Here is a 24,787-nt window from a genome sequence, read left to right on the forward strand (position 1 = left end):
GCCAAGACTAAGGCGTGCCATTTCTATAAAAAATGAAACTAATCATTTACCTACTTTTTAAAAAATAATTTGACAGGTGGCTATTTTTAGAGTGATAGGGGAAATATAATACAGATGATTGATTTAATAATCTACTCTGAGATAAAATGTTGCCAGATATTAATGCCTTTCATTTTTATCCACTTAGGTAACCTACTCATATATGTTTCCAGAGCTACGGCCTGCTGGCTCAAAGAATGAAGAATTGGGGGTTTTCTTAGGGACATTTAGAGTAATATTTTATGTCTGTACGTTCCACTGTTTTTCAAATAAATTTAGCAGATTATTTTTATCTTCCTTTTTCAAAAATTATTTTATTGAAGTCATATTGGCTTATAACTGAGTAAATTTCAGGTGTACATTATCATATTTCAGTTTCTGTATTGACTACATCATGTTCATCACCAATAGTCTAGTTTTTATACGTCACCATACATATGTGCCCCCTTACCACTTTTGCCCTCCCCCACTACCTTCTCCTCTGATAAACACTAATCTTTTCTCCTTATCTATGTGCTTGTTTATCTTCCACAGGAGTGAAATCATATAGTATTTGACTTTCTCTGACATTTCACTTAGCATAAGACCCTCAAGGTTCATCCGTGTTGTTGCAAACGGCACAATTATATCTTTTTTATGGCTGACTAATATTCTATTGTATATATATACTACATCTCCTTTATTCATTCATCTTTTCTGGGCATTTGGTTTGTTTCCATGTCTTGGCTATTGTAAATAATGCTGCAATAAACATAGTGCTGCAGAAGTTTTTGTGAATTATTGACTTTATGTTCTTTGGATAAATAACCAGTAGTGGAATAACTGGATCATGCAGCATTTATGTTTTTAATTTTTGAGAAATATCCATACTGTTTTCCATAGTGGCCGCTCCATTTTGTACCATCATCAACAGTATGTGATGATTTACTTTTCTCCACATACTCTCCCACATTTATTTCTTTTCATTAATTATAGCCATTATGACAGATGTGAGGTGATATCTCATGGCAGTTTTGATTTGCATTTCCCTAATAATTAGGAAAGTTAAACATCTTTTCATGTACCTGTTGTCTATGTGTATATATTCTTTGGGAAAATGTCTGTTTATATCCTCTGCCCGTTATTGATTGAGTTGTTCATTTTTTTGTTATTGAGTTGTATGAGTTATTTATATATTTTGGAGATTAACCTCTTTTTGGGTATATGATTTGCAAATATTTTCTCTCAGTTGGTGGGTTGTCTTTTCTTTATTTTAATTTAATTTTTATTGAGTTAATGATAGATGACAATCTTGTGAAATTTCAGTTGTACATTATAGTTTGTCAGTCGTGTTGTAGGTGCACCCCTTAACCCTTTGTGCCCAGCCCCCACCCCACTTATCCACTGGTAGCCACTAATCTGTTCTCTTTGACTGCATTTTTAAATTCCTCATATGAATGGAGTCATACAGAGATACTCCTTCTCTATCTGGCTTATTTCACTTAACATAATTCCCTCTAGATCCTTCCATGTTGTTTCAAATGGGACAATTGTGTTCTTTTTATGGCTGAATAGTATTCCATTGTGTATATATACACCACATCTTTACCCAATCACCAGTTGATGGGCATTAGGTTGCTTCCACGTCTTGGCTATTGTAAATAATGCTGCAATGAACATTGGGGTGCATGGGACTTTTGGAATTGCTGATTTCAAGCTCTTTGGAAGATACCCAGTAGTGGGATAGCTGGATCATATGGTAGTTCTCGTTTTAATTTTTTGAGGAATCTCAATACTCTTTTCTATAGTGGCTGCACCTGTTTGCATTCCCACCAAAAGTGTATGAGGGTTCCTTTTTCTCCATAACCTTTCTAACATTTGCTACTATTTGTTTTGGTTATTTTTGTCATTCTAATGGGTGTAAGGAGATATCTTAGTATGGTTTTGATTTGCATTTCCCTGATGATCAATGATGATGAACATCTTTTCATATACCTATTGGCTATCCATATGTCTTCTTTGGAGAAATGCCTGTTCATGTCTCCTACCCATTTTTTGATCAGGTTGATGATTTTTTGTTAGTGAGTTGTGACAGTTCTTTATATATTATGGATATTAACTCTTTGTTGGATGTATGACTTTCAAATATGCTTTCCCAGTTAGTGGGTTGGTTTTTTTGTTTCAATCTTGTTGTCCTTTGCCTTGAAGAAGCTCTTTAGTGTGATGAAGTCCCATTTGTTTATTTTTTCTATTGGTTCCCTTGTCTGAGAAGACATGGTTTCCAAAAAGATCCTTTTAATACTGATGTCAAAGAGTGTACTGCCTTCATTTTCTTTTAGAAGCTTTATGGTTTCAAGTCTTACCTTTAGGTTTCTGATCCATTCAGAGTTTATCATTGTGAATGGTGGAAAAAAATGGGCAATTTTCATTTGTTTACATGTGGCTTTCCAGTATTCCAAGCACCATTTGTTAAAAAGACTTTCTTTTCTGCATTGTATATCCTCAGCTCCTTTGTCGAAGATTAGCTGTCTGTAGATGTGTGGTTTTATTTCTGGGCTTTCAATTCTGTTCCATTGATCTGTGCACCTGTTTTTGTACCAGTACCATGCTGTGTTGATTACTGTAGCTTTGTAGTATGTTTTGAAGTCAGGGATTATGATGCCTCCAGCTTTGTTCTTTTTTCTTAGGATTGCTTTAGCAATTCGGGGTCTTTTGTTGCCCCATATGAATTTTAGGATTCTTTGTTCAATTTCTGTAAAGAATGTCATTGGGATTCTGATTCGGAATGCCTTGAATCTGTAGATTGCTTTAGGTAGGTTGGACATTTTAACTATGTTTATTCTTCCAATCCATGTACATGGAATGTCTTTCCATCTCTTTATGTCATCATCCATTTGTTTCAGAAAATCCTTGTAGTATTGTTGTATAGGTCTTTAACTTCCTTAGTTAAATTCGCCAGAAGATATTTTATTCCCTTTGTTGTGATTGTGAATGGGATTGTGTACTTGAGTTCTTTTTCTGTTAGTTATTAGAATATAGAAATGCTACTGGTTTATGTAAATTGATCCTATACCCTGCAACTTTGCTATAGTTGTTGATTATTTTTAAAAGTTTGCAATGGATTCTTTGGGGTTTTCTATATATAAGATCATGTCATATGCAAACAGTGAGAGTTTCACTTCTTCCCTCCCTATTTGGATTCCTTTTGTTCCCTTTTCTGGCCTGATTGCTCTGGCCAGGACATCCAGTACTATGTTAAATAAGAGTGGTGATAGAGGGCATCCTTGTCTCATTCCTGTTTTCAGTGGGATGGTACTCAGTTTTTGCAAATTGAGCATGATGTTGGCTATGAGTTTGTCATATATGGCCTTTATTATGTTAAGGTAGTTCCCTTCTATGCCCATTTTGTTCAGAGTTTTTCTCATAAATGGCTGTTGGATCTTGTAAAATGCTTTCTCTGCATATATTGAGATGATCATGTGGGTTTTATTCCTCAATTTTTTGATGTGGTGTATTACGTTGATTGATTTGCAGATACTGAAACATCCCTGTGTCCCTGGTATGGATCCCTCTTGGTCATGAGGTATGATCCTTTTGATGAATTGCTGAATTCGGGTTGCCAAAATTTTGTTGAGAATTTTTGCAGCTACATTCATCAGCGATATTGGCCTGTAGTTCTCCTTTTTCGTGATGTCCTTGTCAGGCTTTGGTATCAGAGTGATATTGGCCTCTTAGAATGTGTTAGGAAGTGTTCCATCCTCCCTAAATTTTTGGAACAGCTTGAAAACGATAGGTATTAAATCCTCTCTGAAAGTTTGGTAGAATTCCCCAGGAAAGCCATCTGGTCCTGGGCTTTTATTCTTTGGGATGCAATCTCTTTCCTTGTGATGGTCTGTTCAGATTGTTTGCTTCTTGACTAAGCTTTGGAAGCTTGTAGGAATCCAAGAATTTATCTATTTCCTCTAGGCTATCCGTTTTGTTGGCATATACTTTTTCATAATATTCTCTTATAATCCGCTGTATTTCTGTGCAGCATGTTCTTATTTCTCCTCTTTCATTTCTGATTTTGTTTATTTGAGCATACTCTCTTTTTTTCTTTGTAATTCTGGCTAGAGGTTTGTCAATTTTATTTATCTTGTCAAAGAACCAGCTCTTTGTTTCATTGATCCTTTCTACTGTCTTTTTTGTTTCAACAGCATTTATTTCTGCTCTGATTTTTATTATTTCTCTCCTGTTCACTTTGGGCTTTGTTTATTCTTCTTTCTCTCATATAGTTAGATGTGGTTTAAGATTGCTTATTTGGGATTTTTCTTTTTTGTTAGGATGTGCCTGTGTTGTGATGAATTTCCCTCTTAATTTAGTTTTTGCTGTATCACATATGAGCTGGTATGGCATGTTATCATTTTCATTTGTCTTCAGATATTTTTTGATGTCTTATTTAATTTCTTCAATGAGCCATCACTTGTTCAATAGTGTATTGTTTAGTCTCCACATCTTTATGCCTTTATCAGCTTTCTTCTTGTGCTTAATTTCTAGCTTTGTAGCATTATGATTGGAGAAGATGCTTGTCATTATTTCAATTTTTTTTTAATTTGTAGAGGGTTGCCTTGTTTCCCAACATATGCTCTATCCTTGAGAATGTTCCATGTGCACTTGAGAAGAATGTGTATTCTGCTGTTTTGGGGTGAAGTGTTCTATATATGTCTATTAAGTCCAACTGTTTTAGGTTTTTGTCCAGCTCCACTCTTTCCTTGTTGATTTTCTGCCCGGATGGTCTGTCCATTGATGTAAGTGGGATGTTGAGGTCCCCTATTATTATTTCGTTATTTTTAATATCTTCTTTTAGGTTTGTTAATCATTGCTTTATGAACTTTGATGCTCCTGTGTTGAGTGCATAGATATTTATAAGCGTTATTTATACTTGATGAAGTGTCCCTTTGATCATTATGTATTGGCCCTCCATGTCTCTCTTTACCTGCCTTATACTGAAATCTGTTTTGTCTGATTTAAGCATTGTGACACCTGCTTTCATTTGTTTGCTATTGGCTTGGAGTATTGTCTTCCACCCCTTCACTCTGAGCCTGTGTTTGTCCTTGGAGCTGAGGTGTGTTTCCTGGAGGCAACAAATTATTGGATCTTGTTCTTTAATCCATCATGCCACTCTGTGCCTTTTCATTGCTGAGTTCAATCCGTTTACCTTGAGGGTGATTATTGATGCATGAAGGCTTAATGCTGTCATTTTGTCACTCATTTTCTGGTTTTATTGTGATTTCTTTTTTCCTCTTCCTTTGTGTTTTAGCCTACCTAGTGACCTCTGCAATTTCATATGCTGGGTTTTTATCTTTTTCCTTAGTTATGTTTTGTGTCTCTGTTCTTTCTTTTAGTTTAGTGGAACCCTGCAGTTTGTATTCAGAATCTCATGCATAACATAGTCCATTTTCTGGTGACCTGTTACTTTCTTAGCCTAAACTGACTCAGTCCCTTTCCTCCTCCCCTCCCAAATTATTATTTTCATCTCTTATTCCAAATTGTGTTGTGAGGTTGTGGTTAGAGTGATAAGATTGTCTTTGCTTTGGTGATTTCCTTCCCTTTATCTTAATGTTGTATTTGAATATTTGCTATCCTATTCTGGTTCCATCTATTTGTCTCCCTAGTCTGTATTTTGTGATCCCTTTCTCCTTTTTTTTTCTTTTTTCAGGTATGAGGGCCTTCTTGAGGATTTCTTCTATGTGTGGTCTTGTGGCTATGAAGTCAGTAGGCTTTTGTTGTCTGGAAAAGATTTAATTTCTCCCTCATATCTGTAGGATATTTTTGCTGAAGAGAGTATTCTTGGCTGAAGATTATTGTCCTATAAAGGTTTGAATATGTCATTCCAATATCTCCTAGTTTGTAAGGTTTCTGTAGAGGAACCTGCTGAAAGTCTGATAGGGCTTCCTTTGTAGGTTATTTTCTTCTGCCTTGCTGCCATGAGTATTCATTCTTTGTCATTCATTTTTGCTATTTTTACTACTATATGCCTTGGAGTAGGTCTTTTTACATTGACAAATGTAGGACATCTGAAAACTTCCTCCACACACGTTTCTCCCTCAATCTCTAGATTTGGGAAGTTCTCTGCTATTATGTCATTGAGCACACTTTCTGCTCCATTTTACTTTTCCATGCCCTCAGGAATTCTGATGATTCTTAAGTTGCATTTTCTCATGGTGTCTGTTATTTCTTTGAGATTTTCTTCAGTTTTTTTTTAACTCTTATTTCTCTTTCTTCTTCTGTCTGGAGCCATAAAACCTCTCTATCTTTGATTATGCTAATTTTCTCTGCTAAGTTGTCTACACAGGCATTCAGGGAATGTATATTCTGTTTTATCTGATCCATTGTATTTTTCATCTCTAGTATTTCTGATTGATTCTTCTTTATAGTTTTGATCTCTTTTGTGAAGTAACTCCAGAACTCATTGATTTGTTTCTCTATATTTCCCTTTACCTCATTGAGTTTTTTGATGATAGCTATTCTGAATAGATTTTCTCTTAGTTTACCTATTTCCAAGTCCTCAGGACATACTTCTGTGTTTTTATTGTTTTCCTTTTGGTCTGGAGCTTTTATAAATTGCTGGATCATAGAGGAGCAGTTTTTTGCATAATTCTATTGTTCGGTTGCAGTTACAGCCTGTTGCCACTAGAAAGGCATTGAGAGCAGTGCGTTCTGACCCCTCCGCCTTCAGCTGCCATGGCAGCACACAGCATGGGTTGGAGGAGGAAGGGCACCTTCTCCCATGTGCAGACCTGGACTCTGATCAACTTTTGCTCTCTGGTTTCTTGGGGCTTTGGCTTGATGGGGTCCCCCCACGTGGAAGCTTTCCCCCATTAGAGGGTTTCTGCTGCATGGGTCTGTGGGAGTCCTGGACAATCCTCCAGATGCATGGACCCTCCACCACTCCTTCCCTCACGAAGCCTCCTGCAGCAGTGATCCCAGTCTCTAGGGGAGGGAGAAAAGTTCTCTATTACCCCATTCCAGCTCTTCCAAGGGTGGCTCCAGCCTCTCTATTCTCCATCGTTTGGCTGCTGTGGGTCTGTGATGATTTTTGTGTTATTGGGATTTCTTTGGTTGGAATGTAGTTGCTCCCCTTAGTTGTAATTTGGAGGGGAGAGAGCCCTGGGCGAGTTCACTCTGCCATGTCTCTGACATCACTCTGGGTTGTCTTTACTTTTTATTCATGGTTTCCCTAGACATACAGCAGCTTTTTATTATGATACATTTCCACTTATTTATTTTTTCTTTTATTTCCTTTCTTGAGTAGACACAGTCTTCAAAAGGTACTCCTAAGATTGATGTCAAAGAGTCTACTGCCTATATTCTATTCTAGAAGTTTGATGGTTTTAGGTCTCAGTAGATGCAGAGAAAACATTTGACAAAAACAACATAAATTTATGATTAAATTTCTCACTAAAATGAGTATAGAAGAAAAGTACTTCAACATAATAAAGACTATATTTGAGAAACCCACATCCAATAACATACTCAATGATGAAAAATTGATAGCTGTTGCTCTGAGAACAGGAACAAGACAAGGATCCCCCTCTCAACACTTTTATTCTACCTAGTACTGGAAGTTTTGGCCAGAGAAATTAGGCAAGAAAAATAAATAAAAGGGATCCAATTTTGAAATGAATAAGTAGAACTGCTATTATTTGCTAATGATATGAATCTATAGATGGAAATTCCTAAAGAATCCATCAAAAAACTGTTAGAAATAATCAATATGGTATATTTTCAGCATACAAAATCAACATACAAAAATCGGTTGCATTTCCATATACTAATAACAAACTAGAAGAAAGAGAAATAAGGAATACACTCCCCCCATAAAGTATAAAATATCTTCAAATAAATTTAACCAAGGAGGTGATAGACTTATATTCTGAAAACTATAAGATATAAGACATAAGACATCAATTTTTTTAAATATTGACACCTAAGCTAGCATCTGTTATCTGTTGCCAATCTTTTTTTTCCTTCTTCCTTTCCCCAAAACTTCCCAGTACATAGTTGTATATTCTAGCTGTGAGTGCCTCTGGTTGTGCTATCTGTAACACTGCCTCAGCATGGCTTGATAACTGGTGCCATATCCATGCCCAGGATCCCAACTGGCAAAAACCTGGGCCCCCAGAGGGGAACACATGAACTTAACCACTGAGCCTTGGGGATGGCCTCTATAAGACATTATTGAAAGAAACCAAAGAAGAGATAAATAAATGAAAAGATACTCCATGCTCATGAACTGGAAGAATAAACATAGTTAAAATGTCCATATTACCTAAAGTAATCTACAGTTTCAATGCAATCCCAGTCAGAATCTCATTAATATTCTTCATGGAAATAGACAAAAACATCCTAAAATTTATATGGAATGACAAAAGACCCTGAATAGACAAAGCAATCCTCAGAAAAAAAAGAAAGGTGGAGGTATCACATTTCCTGAATTCAAAATATACTGCAAAGTTATAGAAATCAAAACAGCATGGTACTGGCAGAAGAACAGACACAGAGATATATGGAACATAATTAAGAGTCCAGAAGAAACACACACACATGTTTGGACAGCTCATCTTTGACTAAAGAGCCAAGAGTATGCAATGGAGAAAGGAAAATCTATTCAATAGATCGTCTTGGTGAAAATGGACAGGTGCATACCAAAGAATGAAAGTAGACCATTATCTTACATCATACGCAAAAATGAACACTAAATGGATTAAAGGCTTGAATGTAAGACCTGAAACCATAAAACTCCTGGAATATAGCTTAGCAGATATTTAGGATTGTGATATTTGTGAGAGGTCTTATAGAATAACAGAGTCACTGACACCCATATAAGCCACATTTGGTTAGAACATAGGGCTTGACAGTGCAGTTCATCTCATCTGTGATACAAACAACACTATTTTCATTAAATCTCCATTTCCTCATTTATAAAATGTTTAATAATGTATTGTTTGGCGGACTAAATGAACCATTTTTCAAAACAGAAAACAATCATCGATATTAAAGAATTATAGAGTATCAAATTATAATGGGTTCTGTTTACTTTATCATACGTTAATTTGATGAGTTTCTTAAATTAGAGAATCAATAAAGCCAAAAATACTGAATCAATTACTTCTATGTAGGAATTAATGTAGTGTCATGTTACTTTGTTTGGTCTGATTTTATTCTTAAGACAGCTTATTCTCAATATTTTAAAACTTCTTTAATCCAATTTATACCAGAAACTGAAAACAGAATGTGGCTAAATAATGGTTTCACTACTTACAGGGAAATAGCTTTGTCCCATAATGAGAAAACCCATATTAGCTGTCCTTTTCAATGATTTAATCCATGTTCTGAAGGGCAGATGAAAGTATACCAGTTGTGTGAATTATTGCAAGTAATTCACTCTCAGAATCACTGTCCTCATATTTCCATTTCATTTCACTGAATTAAATAATTAATCAATTCAACAAATATTTTCTATTTTATGCCAGTAACTTTTCTAAGTGTTGGACTATATCACTGAGCAACAAGAACAAGTTCCTACAAATCTATAGCTTTATTTTGCAAATATTTACTTAAGTTATACAAAATGCACAGAATATTAGATGATACAGAACATTGAAAAAAGAAGAAAGTTAAGCATGACTAGAAATTTCAAGGGTAGGGCACCTAATTTTTAATTGATGAAGAGAGACCTCACACAGTAGAAGATGAGACAGCAAATATCTGATCTGGATGAGGGCATTCTAGGCAACAGAAATGATGAGTACCAAGGCCTGATATGGAAGGATGGAAGATGTGTTCTAGGAGCTATGAGGAGGACTGTGCAGCTGCAGCAGAGTGAGTGAGAAGAGAGTCAATAGTGCAGGAGCCTACAGGCATGCCACTGTGAGTGTGATTATTCTAAGTGAAATGGGAAAACAAAAAAGTTGTAAATGGAGGAATAAGATTGGATTAAGGTTTTGTGGGGATCACTTTGTATGTTTTATTGAGAACAAGCTAGAGATGGCCGAGCCTTGAAGTAGGGAGTAGATAAGAGACTTTCCAATAATTCAATCATAGATGATTGTGATAGTACTAAACGTGCTGAGAAATGGACAGACTCTTAGTATGTTTTGAAAGCAGTCCTGGCAAGATTTCCTGTTGGATTAGATATCCAGTGTCAGAGAAAGAGAAAAGTCATGAATGATTCCCAGGTTTAAATCTCCAGAATTGGCATAATGAAATTGCCATTTATATTCAGGGGCAAAGCTGCAGGTGGCGCAGAATGTAAGGAGTTGGGTTTTGGACAAATCAATGTCGTGATGAATGTTAAATATCTGAGTGTTGATATTTGATAGATTAATTTACAAATATGGAGTTTCAGGAGAAAAGTGTAGGCTAGAGATATGCAGTTGGAATCAAAGCAAATGAATGTAATTTAATTACAGTAATGAGCCAGCCAGCCCAAGAACACTTTGGAAGTGAGCTGAGGAAGAGGGAAGAGTTCCAGGTCCTGGGACCATTGATTTCTCCAATGGGAGTGGTGGAGGAGAAGAGGAGAAAGCAGCAAAAGAGTCCCAACAGGGTGGCAAGTAGACAGGGAGGGAAAACATGATGATTGGTTTCTTCAGGAAAGAGAAAGGAGGTTCTCAGTGGCATCAAATGCTAGAGAAAAACCTTTTAATGTGAACTCTAATGACTGTCCATTCTTCAGTGTGGAGGTCACTGGGAATATAGGCATGAGCAGTTTGGTTAAGGTCTTGTTCTATCATGGTGAGCAATTGAGTTTAAGAGAGAAGGTATAAGGAGAGGAACAGGAGATAGACCTTATTAAAAGCCACTTCACAGATTTCTTATAAATGAAATAAAGAAGTGTGCTGGATCAAGAATGATGTGTAAAGACATAACATATGTTAAATATCCCTGACAATTCCTTGGATACCCACCTTTCAATCCCTGTTATTTAAAATTTCTAGAGTTTTGCAAAATCACATAAACTCCTTGACCCAGAATATATTCATCCAGAATGCGGCAATGATAATGACCATCTTGACTGTAGCTACACAGATTAGCATAGATGATGGACTACATATGTGACTCAGCCACGTTTGAATATCGATAAAACATCACTAGAAGTGCTTTAAAGACTAATAATAATAATTTTAGTAGTAGTATTTGTTACTATAATATTAAAAATAAAACTATGCAAATGAAATTTACTTTTTAAAAATATTTATGAAGAGAAGACACCGAATATTTCACATCCTCCCTTCTTTACTAGGGGGATTTAGACATCCATTAATTATGTCTACAAGTAAAATTTCACATCAATCTCCCTAGGAGGGAGATTGTATCAGTATCAGTATTAGATTTCCATTGCTGTGTAACAAGTTACCACAGATTTAGCTAATTAAAACCACATCTATTTATCAAATCATAATTCTGCTGATCATATGTCTAGGTGGGATCAGCTGGCTTCTCTGATTAGGGATTAACAAGATAAAAATCAAGATGTTGGCCAGGCTGGGCTCCTCTTAGCAGTCTGGGGAGGAATCCAATTCCGAACTTATTCAGTTTCTTGGAATAATGCACTTGTGCTTGTAGGCTTGAAATCCCCATTTCCTTCCTGGCTATCTATTAGAGGTCACTTGTCTTTCTCCTCGTGTGACCCACTTCACCATCAAAGCCAGCAATGACACATCAAATCTGAATCTCTCTGACTTTCCCTTCTGCTACCAGCCCAATAGCCATAAAATCTTTTCTGATTCTAAAGGACCAATGTGATTATGTTAGAAGCACCCAATCTCCCTCTTGTCATAAAATATAACACAGTCATGAGAGTAATTCAAGTCTGAAGGTGATGGGGTCCATCTCAGAATTCTGTCTACCACAGTAACCCACTTTTGCAAGTGGTAAATTTCATATTAAAGAAATTTTCTGGTAGAATTTAAGAAGAAAAATTACATCCTGAGGGAGTTGTAAATTTTATTTTAACTGCAGAAGATCTTCCTAAGAGCACCCAAGTGCACTGAATGTAGATGAAAGGAACCTAAATGGTTATGCACTCAGTTTGTCATACCATCAGTGGTCATGTTTTTATTGGCATGAGAATGAGTGCTGAATTATGCAGAGGTAGCAGTGAAATGCACCACAAAATAGTGAAGAATATACTTACTGGCTTTTAAGATGAAATACTTATTTTGTTTTCTCCAGGAATTATTAGAGAAAAATGAGGAACAGTGTGACTGTCTCCTCAATATAATGGCTTCCTAAGTTTTTACCAGTATATTCTGTCCTTTCAAGTGTCCTACAAAATTCTTTTCACAGTTGATGTAAAGCTGGTCCCTGCCACAGCACATCATAGCCTCCTCTTTCTGCTGAACTGCGCAGTATGCAGGATGGAAAACTGTGAAGGAATGTCCCTGGCAACCCCAAGTGATTTGACACATGGCCCTGTATCCTGGGTTGGTATAACTTTTTATCAGAGAGGCGTTCCTGGGAAGTCATGGTGGCAGAAAGAGCCGAGTAGGGTTTACATCTCTGTCAAGACCTAAATCAAAAAAGGGAGAAACCATACTGTCTCCCAAGAATGGGGTATGGGCCATGTGGCTCTGGAAATGGAGTGAGTACATGGTCCTTGCCTGCCCATCAGGAGCTCTCCTCCAACTTGGATGGCCTTGCTGTTTTGGGATTTTCTTGGACTATGAAGCAGATGAAATCTTTTATAACATCAAAAATGAATCTATACATCCAACCAACTGTTCTCTGGTCTCCTCCGACCTTATTTCCTTATCTGTGAAATGATTCTTTTCATCTTGCCAGCTATGACAGAAGTGGATCAAGAAACTCGACATCCTTGGGTCATCTTGACTCTGATTATAATGTTAAGAATTATCATTCCTAATATTCTCTTCCTAACAATTTGAAGTCTAGTAAAGGTTCCTGGAGTGGAGAAGAGGATAGAAATACTCTAAGCCTCAACAAATGAGAACTTTAAGCTTTCTTGCTGTGGAAACTTTCCCATAGGGAAAAAACAGAAAATGTGAAATATTCACATTTGGAGGAGGATAGTGGAGCATAATAATTTTAGAAATTGAGCAATCTCGTCAGTCTTCTTCCAGGTATCTCCACACAATTTCTTAATGAGTCTGTTTTCAAATGAATGGGCCTTGTATTAAACAAAGATTTTTACACATTTATAATTATTTCTTTTAATATCTTTTCATTCCCAGATTTCATATGTTAAGAATTTGAAGTGGCAATTCTTAAATTGGCTCAGAATTGTCCAATATTATTGCAGCATCAGATCCATAATTGTGTTTCTCTTCCTTCTTATTTTCCTTGTTTTCTCTTGTTTCTGTTTGTCTCTGCTTCTGAGTCTTTCTCTTTTTCGGTCTTTCTCTTTCTCTCTTTTTTGATCCATCCTTTCGTCTTTGATTTACACCACTTATTGTTTAACCTTCCATTTCCTTCTAAATTAATATACTCAAAACCATTCCTTTATGTATTCATGATTCCTAAAGACCATACTCAACTATTTTTTAAATTCTCTTTATTCTGGCACTGATTTTGTAGGATTATGAAATTCATTCCTCTGAATCTAATATCACTGATTCCCACACAATACCCCTCTGGAGTTATAACATTTTCCTTCTCTTTGGATATATATTTTTTTAGAGTAGAAGTTTCTCAGAATTCTGATTCAACTAATTCTTTGACCTAGCCATTTACTTGTTGTAAAACTTTAAACAAATAACCTCTCTCTCTCTGTCAGTATCAGCTACTTAATGTTTCCTATCTATGGAATAATGATATTCATCTAAATGTTATGGTAAATATTTAAGGTCATGATTGGTATTATTGGTTTAAATTCAACATTACTACTGAAATACAACTTAAAGACGTAGATGATGTTGACAAAATAGTAATGATATTTGCCTTATTTTTAAAGTATATTCTGTGCTTTCCCAATAAAATTCTTGTCATTCAAGGCTAACCTTTCTGCCAGCTTAATCTTTATCTGCATCTAATAAGTAAGTGGTAGCCAAAAGCTAAAATGCTTAAATGCTAAGCAATTATTAATTAATCACAAATTTAGTTAATATTATCCTGCTAATGAACTAGCAAATCTTTAATCTTCTTCTTTATCTCTACCTTGAATTTTGATGTGTTTTAATCTTCTTGGGAGATTTCTTTGACGGAAATCTTTCACTCACTTTCCAATAATATTTTTGACGTCTCCTTCTTTCTAGACTTTTAAACATTTTTCTTCCTAGACTTTTTGCATTAAAAGGAACGTTATGGAATATCACAATTTTAGAAATTGAAAAATTTCAAACTCTATTTCCAGATGGGTCTACATATCTTATTGATAAGTCCGTATATTAAAGAAAGATTTCTATATATTCATGTTTGATACATTTATCCTTGATCATAAGCAAAAAATTCTCCTTCCATCTCTCATTGACAAGCAAAAGTAATCGTAAAATATCCCCCCATCCCTCTTTCTGATATCTTACAGAACTTTCAGGCCCTAGGCCTCTTCCATGTATGATCTGAGTAGCGAAGATGTTCACGCTGTGGATCTCAGCTCATGACTCCCCATCATCAGAAGCTAAGTGGGGGCTGGAAACTCAGTGTAACACCTAAGTGTTTGTGTCACTGCAAGGCCAGCACTCTGTGACAGAAGTCGTGACAGAGGACATACACTCAGAGCAGCACAGCCCCTTCCCCATGGGGATCAGGAGCGGCAGAGTCACTGGTACTAGATCATGCATCCCCAGGGGGATCAACACTTTTACCAGGACTAGGAAGCCCAGTGGGTGAAAGGAGACAACCACACAGGCTCAGACCTTTGACCCTCCTCCAGAGGTGAACAAGGAGTCCCAGGAACGCCTCCTCCCTATGTAGAAAGGTAACATCCTGGTCTCCTCTGGCTCCTTTGGAATCAATCATCTCATTGTGCATTTTATCATGATTTAAATCAGTCATTAAACCAACTTGAGTATTTCTTCATCCTTTGCATTCCAAGATTCACAAAACTTTGTGCACCTCCTAGTATGGTCCTTTTTCTTCCCCTTCCCAATTCTTAAAAAGTGTCTACTACTCTTTCTGGAATTTTGGTTCTCTGACAGTAAAATCCTTCAAATCCACACCTATTCTGACTTCCCCTTTACTTTCTTCCTTATCTTTTCTCTTGAATGCTAGACTTCTATATTCAACTGTCCACTTGACATCAAAATACACATTTTAAACTCAACATACCTAAACTTAGCCCTAACTTTCCACTAATCAACACACACACACACACACACACACACACACACACACACACACACACAGACATGAGCACATGCACACACAGACTTCTCAATCTCTATGTATAGTAACTCTATTCAGTTACTCAGGTCAAAAATCTTGTTGATTCTTCTCTTTCTTTATTTGAGGAAGATTAGCCCTGAGTTAACATCTGCCAATCCTCCTCTTTTTTCTGAGGAAGACTGGCCCTGAGCTAACAGTCATGCCCATCTTCCTCTACTTTATATGTGGGACGCTTACCGCAGCATGATGTGCCAAGTGATGACATGGCTTGCCAAGTAGTGCCATGTCTACATCCAGGATCTGGTTGGTGAACCCCGGGCTGCCAAAGCAGAACATGAGCACTTTACTGCCATGCCACTAGGCAGGGCCCTGGTTCCTCTCTTGATTTCACTACCCCACATCTAGTCCATTAGCACACCTTATTGGCTCTGCCTTCAGAATACATCTAGAATTCAGTCAGCCCTAACCACTCCACTTCTATAAAGCCAGGGAGAGCTTCCATCCTCTCCCTTTGGATCTCTACATTGATTTCTTAACAGTTATCACGGTTGTACTCTGGTATCTCCCATATGGATTCTCAATGTGGCAGCTGAACTGATCCTTTTAGCATCCAAGATGGTAACACCACTGCAATGACCTATCATTCAACCTAAATTTAAAGACAAAAACTTTACAATGAACCCTCAGACCCTAAGGATGTAGACAACAGTTCCTTCTCTGATTCTGACTTCTTCTCCTTACTTCTCTTTTCATCCTGCTCCCTCTATCATGGGTTCCTGGCTGGGTAATTTCCACCATGGGGTCCTTATCAAAGATGTGCCCTCTACATACACTTCTCCTTCCCCAGGTGTCTCCTCTATTCATTCCCTTTCCTCCTTCAAGCCTGCTCAAATCCAGCTTCTCAATGAGGACTATACAACACTGCATACCTCAGATTCTACTCAGAATACCTTCTCCCAGTCCTTTTCTCCAAGGGCAATGAAGGGTGTTTTTTCCGATATAGTATTTATCAGTTTCTAATGTGTTATATTGCCATCTTATTTATTAAATTTATTCCATTTCTTTGCTTTTGCCTTTTCTTGGTAGAAATCAAGCACTATGTGGGGAGGGATATTTTCCTATTGATAACAGTTTGTTCAACATATCTCAAGAATCTCAGACCTTTGTAAATAGTTATCACTGAGTGCATATTTGTTGAATGAATGCATCATTGACTTTCTAGGGAGCAGAATTAAAAGATGGATTTGAAAGTGTTTTGTGGAATGTGATATATTCTAGTGGCAATATTATTATTATTATTTATAGTTAGATAATCACTGACCAATGAAATCCAATGTCAAGTGCTAAACGAGTAAAATCAATTTTTATGTATAGAGAAAATCTGAATAGAGCGATAAGTTTGTAATGGTGATGAATTCCAGTGACACAATGACTTACCATGCCCCAGAGTAGTCTCATTGAGCCTTTTGTAGCTTTGATTCCCTATGACATCACAATCACACCTTTGAATCATGAATTGCTTCATACTCACTCTATACACCAGTTCTCAAAATGTCGTAGTCACTAGGAATGTGTGGGATGTTCTATAAAATTATGTGGACTAAAAACTTTTTTTTAAATTGACTGTTTTGTGCTTTATGTGCTCCTCTTCATCTGCTGCACAGGAGAGCCACTTTCTCTACCTGTGAGATATCCTGGGTCTGCTCTCCTCCCCATCACTTCCCTACTACTGTGCGTCCCTCTGTTATTATACATCGGATTTTTTTTCTAGCCCAAAACATTATAGTAGCTATAATCATAAATAATGATTAAAAAGTCAGCCCCCTACATTAGATTCTAGTTTTCCTGAAGCTGTAACTCTCTAGAGCTATATCTACAGTTCAGCTGAATACTGGATGATTTATTCAAATAACTAATTTGGTCATATCCCCCACCCCCAAGTCAGGTGACTGGTTTGTCAAGTAAATTAATAAGTAAATAAGCTAATTATTGTAGCATGTTGGGAAGTGCCTGAATGAAGGGAACCAAAAGGAGGGTGATGTTTGGAGCTGGGAGAGAGCAGGAAGTAAAATAGCTTCATCAGCAGGAAGAAAGTGCTAAGAAAATTCAAAGTGGCGATTTCAACTGTTACTCTCCCAAAGGGCAGTGAAATTTGGAACACTGGGATTTATTAAACCCATCTGTTCTCTAAACACCATTCACCTTTTTGTGTCCTTCTGGGGCCCTCTGAGGCTCTGCTCTCTCATTATGTGGGGAAGAGGGAAGCACGGATGTGGTCTGCATATGAATAGAACATATATTCTACAAATGTACAAGTTCTACACATTCACCTATATGGAGTATTCTCTTTACTCTCTGATTCTCCGGCTATATCTACTCAAAAGTATGCAAATAATAATTTTGACTAATTCCTTAGTAAATTGACTTAAAATAGTCTTATTTTTCTCTGATATTACCTGACTGATTCTAGGGACTCTATTTCTATTAATTTATTTACTTATTATTTTTAAAAGTTTAAGTTCTGTGGTATCAGTTTTGCTTCTACAAAAGCATTAAAATGTGATGGTCATATACAAAATCTAATAAATCATGGTTTCATGATGCTTGCTCAATTTCCCTCTTAACTAGAGGGAAAAACTAACTGTTTTTGAAACTAAAATATAAATCCAGGTCTGCTGACATCTTCTTTGAAAATCCAAAAACAAAAGAAATAAAGGTAAATAAATAGTTCACACTTTTAGCTCTTTTAACTTTCTATTAAATGATGTACCTGTGAATTTCTTCTACTATATAGGATAATGGGTTTATTTTTCATTCATAAAATTCTTAGTTAAAAAATGTCAAATTACTTTTGCCTTATTTTCAGTAGATTTAAGGAAAAAAAAAAAGCATGATCCTGTTCCAGGTGGGATGGGACTGATTATGCCTCAATTCTTTCTTAGACACATGAGAATTCTTGGAAATGGGGAAAGAGCACATGACCATCAGTGTTTATGTTTTTAGAAAAACAAAGGATTGAGTCCCCTATTTTACGTAGCATGATGTAATCAATTATTTCCATAGCAAGGGGCAAGTTCTCATGGTCCTCATTTTCTGTGTTGACCCTATGTGAGATTGGAGAGTTTGATGCATGCCTACAGCACACTTCCATGTAAGTACTAATAGCACCATGGGTTCAGAAGATTCCCCAGAACTTGGAGCTGTTGATGAACCCAGACCACCATCAGCATCCCTCTCTAGTCTATCCTTGAGAGAGTTGCATCATGTTGTCATTGCCATAAGAACTGCTGCACAAATAGCATGGTCCATTACATTTATAGAGGAATGGGCCAAGCCCAGGAGTGACACTTTCATTTCCTCCCACATCTAGAATTGTACCTGGCTGGAGCACCTGTGTGCACTCAGGAGGAGAGAAGACATCTCCCATTCCCGCCAAGTTCCTTCAACTAAATCTGCACCTTCTGGTTTTTGAACTTCAATGGTTTCTTGTATCTTACAAATAAAAATGGTGAATAGATGTATAGATTTAGAAGCTCACAGCAGAAGTTTGTACTTTTCTGTTGGCTTGTTAAATATAAAAAGCCATATGGAGTTCCTCAAAGGGAAAGAAAAAAAGAAAATGAGGAAATTTCTCCTTGATCTTGGAAAGTTTATGGATGATGACAGAAATACTAAGACAGAAATCTACACACAAGCACATACATCATGACTCATACTATTTACTTTTAACACAGCAATAAATTTATCAATGCGAACTGATGTTTAAAAGATGAAATATAGGGGCTGGCCCCGTGGCCAAGTGGTTAAGTTTGCGCACTCTGCTGCAGGTGGCCCAATGTTTCGTTGGTTCGAATCCTGGGTGCGGATATGGCACTGCTCATGAAACCACCCTGAGGCAGCATCCCACATGCCACAACTAGAAGGACCTACAAGGAAGAATATACAACTATGTACCTGCGGGCTTTGGGGAGAAAAAGGAAAAAAATAAAATCTTTAACAAAAGATGAAATATAAAAGTGCTGAGGAAACAAAACATGAAGAAACACAAAATAGAAAGTTTTTTTTTTTTTTTATGTTGACACTGGTCTTTGTTAAGAGTGACTGAGATTTGTCAGGCAGATGTAAGAAAATGCAATCAGCAATGTGAGTTTCATTTTGAAAGAAATAGCATTGAAAAGGGTATTATCGATCTCATGGAAGGAGATGGGAAAATGTTAGCTCTTGACTGAGGTGATCTAGGCCTGCTCCCTGGTCTGAAAACATTGATTACATTTCATATCATCTGCAATTGCTGCCACATTTTTTGTGAGTTTAAAACTCTTTAATCTTCAAGAATAAAAATGTTTTGGGAGTAAAGTAAAATCTTTAACCATATGACCACTCACCCTCTAGGAAATGAAAAAAGGACATTTTGTTGACTTGTGGTTTGAGCATGGGCATGTCTGAGGCGGCAGGTGCATTTGGGGGCAATAGTGTTCACATTCTTTGACCAGAACCTACAGGGAAACATATATTTTACCCTGCTGCACACTGGCAGCACACTCACTTCCAAATACACACATTGAACAAATCTTTTACAAAGCAATACTCCCCTTAATACAAGTGAGATGCTCTGCCATCTCCAATTCCAGACAAAATCACGTCTGAAAAACCATGAGTTGTCAATCATTGGTTTCATTCCCTGAACTTTCCATGTGTCACCACACACGTGTGTGAGGAGAGCTCAGGTCTCTCCAGTTTAGTACTTGAGAACCCTTTTCAGTTTTTCTAGACTTGAGCAATGACAAGTAAATGCTTCCCTAAGGTAGGAAAGACTTGAACTGACACATTAGCAATTAAGTATTCATTCTTCGAGATGCTACACTGAGTCCATGTATAAAAGATAAAAGAATGCCTATTGCCCTATCTCTCCTCTCACCAGGAGAGTGGTGATGAGTTCACATGACATACCATGAAAATTGCTGTGTGCAAGAACAAGTGAACAATTAGGTTAAATATGAAGACATTCACAATGGCTGTGGAAGGTTCTTATAAAGTATAAATTGCAAGTGGAAAGGTGGGGAGAGTGGGAGGCTGTTAATACTGGACCAGTATGCTCAGAAGGACATCTAAACAGAGAAAAGCAAACATTATATTCCTGCTACAGTTTAAATTTAAAGGGAGAAAATATTTGTCCCTTCTTAGAACCATTCAGAAAGTGAAGGCCCTCTGTTTACCACGTGAGAGATCTGTTTCTTCCATGGAAAGAGGTGTGTGGTAGCAGCAGGGCTGGTTGCAAGACAAGTGCTCCTGTCTTGACCCAAGAGGAAGAAAGGGCAGCATCCTGTTTAAAAGCTGGAAAGATATGAGGTATTAACAAGAACATGCTCTTTCAATTATTGCAAATCTTCCTATAAAGAAGCCCTTCTTCCCTCTACATCAAAATTGAGAAAACCCATTCAGAAGCAGGTTGGAGCTCAAGTTATCGTGAAAACCAAACTCTTGCCCTCTCACTGAGTTTGCCTTATTTTCAGATCCTCATTTTCACTTTTCTCTTATTTCAAAGGGTTCTCAATTTTAGGACCATGAAATGGTGCAGCAGTTTGTTGTGAAACACTGGCTTTATTATGGTGATTTAAAATTTGTTTCAGTCTGTTTTCCTTCCTAACTTCCTGTACTCCTTTCTGCTTTCATTCCTTTTCTAGCTTATTAATTAAAAAACATATATTTTTAAGAGGAATGGGATAATATCTCTGTAAAAGAATCATGACAAAGTTAAAAGGATAGATTAACGGATTAAAAGCATTATTTATAAGGAAATTTTCTAAATAATATATTATACTATATACATGCATATGCATTTTTAAAATTTCATAATAATTCAATTATTAGTTAATTATTTAATAAATAAAGTATCATGTAAAAATGAAAATCTACCTTAAACCCCTTCTCAATCTCTAGAAGTCTTTTTTAAAAATTCAATATATGCTTCCAGATAGTGTTTCAATTTTAATATAAATATACATATCTAGAGAGAGTTTTTGACCGAAAAAATGGGATCACACTTCATATAATCTCACTAAACATTAGACGTTGCCCTCCACTTGTGTGAAATTAATGGGACTTTTGGAATAAATATCGGGGAAGCCACATACATATACTTATTTCAATTTAGTAGTGGTTTTTTTCTAGTTCTTAAAGTTGTTATTTATTAAAATCATTTCAATAACTTTAAACATATCATTGTTTCTGAGTATTATCCATTTCAATCAATGCTATAGTGGAGATTCTTGAGGAGGTGTAATTACATGTTTCAGGTTAATAAATGAAGGACAGATTCCTAGATGCGACTTAGTGGATCATAAAAAAACATGTAATTCTAAATTTTATGGAATACAAATGTTTCTCTTGTTAAAATAACATGTACAATGTCAAAATATATGTGCATTTTAATTAATGATGTTTTTTTAAGATCCCTCCAAAGATACTAGACCAATTTAAATTCCTATCAAGAGTCAATGGGCTCATTTCCCTACACTTTTCCTAGCTCTGTATATACCACATTTTTAAATACTTACCTATCTAGAAAGAAAATATTTTTATACTTATATTCTAAATTTACACCCTTAATCATCAGTGGGAATAATTTAATGCTTTTAAGTCATGTTTTTGTAAATCTTATGTCTGTGAACTGCTTCTTCAAATCATTGCCTATTTCTTGTTACATGTTCTCTTGCCAATTTCTTTAAATAATTATTAAACATGATAGCTTTTCACTTGTTATGTTGAATTTCTCTAGGATAATAATTATTCTTTACATTTTGTTGTATTTCTTACAGTGTAGACTTTTTTAAAAATATGCAAATTTATCTATATTTTGCTTCAGAGCTTTTGAGAATTGCAAGTTGCCTAGTGAGATCAACCTAAATCCAAGATAACCAGGAAAAACAAATAAATAGAACAACTATTACACTTTCTTGTAGTAGTTGTACTTTTTCAATGTTTACATTTTTGAATTGTTGCTAGTTTGAGTGAATGGAGTTAATGAAGGATTAACATTCCCCACACCCAAAATGCCTGGTCAATGATTATGTTTCAATGATGATATTTTCAAAACATCTTTGGATATATATTAAGGATAGTTTCTCCTCATTATAATTTCTTTTTTTTCTTTTTCAGAGTTTCCCTGACTACTCTCATGAGCTTATTTTCCCATTCCCTGTTTGTATGATACATAGGCTTGATGTAACATACATATAAACTTTCATATTTACCAACTGTCTTTCATATTAAAAAAAATCTCAAAACACATCTATAAAACGAACAATGTACTTTGATTAGTACCATTTTAGATGAGAAAACTATGAAAAGGTAAATGAGTGTTCCAAGATCTCATAATGGTATCTGTTGGCTAAGGGATTATAACAGGGGAGATTGGGGTTGTAGTGCAAATGTTCTAAATCCGTTCCTCTATATCAGTCTGTGAGACTTGTGGTTTATGTCCTTAGACATGCTTTGCTTTGAATGTCATACATTCTTCGAATTGCAATTTGAAAGAAGTTTCTGCACATATGTGAATTGTGGCATTAAAGTTTTACTATCTGTTGCAAAGATTTGTGATTGTTTTCTCCTCAAGTGGTATATAGTAGTTGGAAAGAAAACAAAACAAAACAAAAACTCTATTTCTTTAATACCTGACCCAAGAGAGAAAGAAAGCGAGATTATTTTTGTGTGTATGTTGCTTTAATAATATTCTACTGCCTCACACGTTATTTATTTACTTAGGTAGTTTACCTCAAGAATAATGATCAAACGAGTGAGGTGTGTCTTTTGGATAAGGAGTAAATGAAGCATTCTCCATATAATGAATATTTCCTAAATACCATTAATTGATGACACAGGGACTCTCTTTTGGGCTTTGAGGTTTTAGCAGGAGCTTAGGAACTTGTGTCTTGAGAAGAATCAGTGGTTGAGTCATGGCAGGATTTGTCCTTCCTGTCATTGGAATTAGAGGCAGTACCAGCAGTGAATGGTGAAGACTCTAACCCTCATTTCCTGGGTTCAGAATCATTTCTGCCCCTTTCTATAACATAATTTGCTTAACACACATCTGCCTCAGTTTCCTTTTCTGTAAGCCAGGGGTAATAAGAATGCCAACTTCTTATCACTGTGGTTGGAGTTAAATGAATAAATAAATGTAAACAGCATAGAACACCTAGCTCATAGTAAGTGCTCCCTTATACATACTGTCACCATTATTAGTATCCATATTTCTCTTCAGTTGCAGCAGAGGTGATGGAACCAATGACAACACCCAGGGAAATTTCATCCTTTTGGGGTATTCTGATCATCCCCATCTGGAGAGAATCCACTTTGTGGTCATCTCGATTGCATATCTCCTGACACTTGTGGGCAATACTACCATAATCCTGGTGTTCCGGCTGGACTTCCACCTCCACACTCCCATGTACTTCTTTCTCACACACCTCTACTTCCTGGACCTCAGTTTTAGCACCAGCTCCATCCCCCAGCTTCTCTGTAACCTGAGTGGAGGTGACAAGACCATCAGCTACACTGGCTGTGCTGTCCAGCTCTTCCTATTCCTGGGTCTGGGGGGTGTGGAGTGTCTGCTCCTGGCAGTCATGGCATATGACTGTTTTGTTGCAGTCTGCAAGCCCCTTCACTCCATGGTGATCATGAATCCATGCCTCTGCATGGCCTTGGTGTTGGTGGCTTGGGGCTGTGGGATGGCCAACTCCTTGGCCATGTCCCCAGTTACCCTGCTCTTTCCACATTGTGGGAACCACCATGTGGACCACTTCCTATGTGAGATGCCCACCCTGATCAGGATGGCCTGTGTCAATACAGCTGCTATTGAGGGCACTGCCTTTGTCCTGGCAGTGGGCATTGTGCTGTCACCTCTGGTACTTATCCTGGTCTCCTATGGCTACATCATGAAGGCAGTGTTACAAATTCAGTCAGTATCAGGGAGACAAAAGGCTTTCAACACCTGTGGCTCCCATCTCACTTTTCTATGGAAACATCATGTACATGTGCACGCAACCTGGGAACAGCTCTTCCCAAGACCAGGGCAAGTTCCTCACCCTCTTCTACAACATCATCACCCCTCTCCTGATCTCCCTGATCTACACCCTCAGAAACAAAGAGGCAAATGGGGCACTGAGGAGGCTGATGCTGGGTGACAGAGAGGTAGGAAAGAAGTAAGGGAAAAGGGAAAAGACAGGTCTTACCAAGCTGGTTGTCATTTCAGTCAGGGACCAGTGATGGAATCTGGAGCTGTTGGGCCAGATCTGGGCCTGTCATGGGCTTCCAAACTTATGTCTTTATCTAGACTACCATATGACGGTTTCCGTTACAACATTAAATGTTCTGAGGAGTGAGCTGCACAACACACGTCATCCAAAAACTCCTTTATATGATCTGTAAAGCATACCCAAATGAC

The 24,787-nt window shown here is 36.9% G+C and overlaps 1 pseudogene; it reads left to right on the forward strand.

Moving 5' to 3' along the window:
* OR2W3GP (olfactory receptor family 2 subfamily W member 3G, pseudogene) lies at positions 23,619-24,549 on the forward strand (annotated as a pseudogene).

This window comes from Equus caballus, chromosome 23 (genome assembly GCF_041296265.1).
Source record: "Equus caballus isolate H_3958 breed thoroughbred chromosome 23, TB-T2T, whole genome shotgun sequence".
In the NCBI taxonomy this organism is placed as follows: domain Eukaryota; kingdom Metazoa; phylum Chordata; class Mammalia; order Perissodactyla; family Equidae; genus Equus; species Equus caballus.